General features: G+C 42.9%; 1 pseudogene; it reads left to right on the top strand.

Moving 5' to 3' along the window:
• The first annotated feature begins 90 nt into the window (after nucleotides 1-90).
• On the top strand, nucleotides 91-436 carry LOC103728274 (annotated as a pseudogene).
• The last annotated feature ends 403 nt before the right edge of the window (nucleotides 437-839 follow it).

Genomic DNA, 839 nt, shown 5'->3' with positions numbered 1-839 from the left:
AGGCTATAAAAGCAAATTAGGGCTGCTGCCCCTGCGGCCGAGCTCAGCTGGGATGAGCACACAGGGCCAGGTGGCAGAGCCACAGCCAGTGCAATGGTAGCAGTCGGACTGACCATTGCTGCTGTGGGATTTGTGGGCCATTATGTTTTACCAGCCATGAAGCATGTGGAACCTCAAGTAAAACAAGTTTTTCAAAGTCTACCAAAATCTATCTGCCTTCAGTGGTAGCTACTACAGAGGTGGATTCGAACCCAAAACGATGAAACAGGAAGCATCATTAACACTGGGCATGAGCCCTACTGCCAATAAAGGGAAGATTAGAGATGCTCATTGACGAATAATGCTCTTAAATCATCCAGACAGAGGAGGCTCTCCTTACATAGCAGCCAAAATCAACGAAGCTAAAGATTTACTAGAAGGTCAAGCTAAGAAATGAAGTAAATGTTTGATGAATTTCGACTTCCTACTAAGACTGTATATGAACATCAATTTTTGTAACAAAATGCCTTAGAGCTACAGAAAGAAAGAAAAAAGAAAATTATGGCTTGGGAAGTGTAGCTTAGTGGTAGAGTGCTTGCTAACATGTGCAAGGCCCTAGGTTCAATCTCCAGTACTGAAAGAAAATCAAAAGCAAATTGTATAATAGAATGAATAGAATTATCCACTACTTGCCTAGTACACTTCTTTGTTATTTTGTCCATTTAAAATTTTACCCAAAAAAATGGGGGTGCAGAGATGGCTCAGCAATTAAGAGCACTGGCTGCTCCTGCAGCAGATCCAGGTTCAGTTCACAGCACCCACATGGTGGCTAACAACCATCCTAACTCCAGTTCCAGGGG

The sequence above is a fragment of the Nannospalax galili genome, unplaced genomic scaffold, assembly GCF_000622305.1.
Source record: "Nannospalax galili isolate Female #2095 unplaced genomic scaffold, S.galili_v1.0 C48269675, whole genome shotgun sequence".
NCBI classification, from domain to species: Eukaryota; Metazoa; Chordata; class Mammalia; order Rodentia; family Spalacidae; genus Nannospalax; species Nannospalax galili.
The sequence above is the reverse complement of the archived record's forward strand: the minus strand, read 5'-3'. Positions and strand labels throughout refer to the sequence as shown.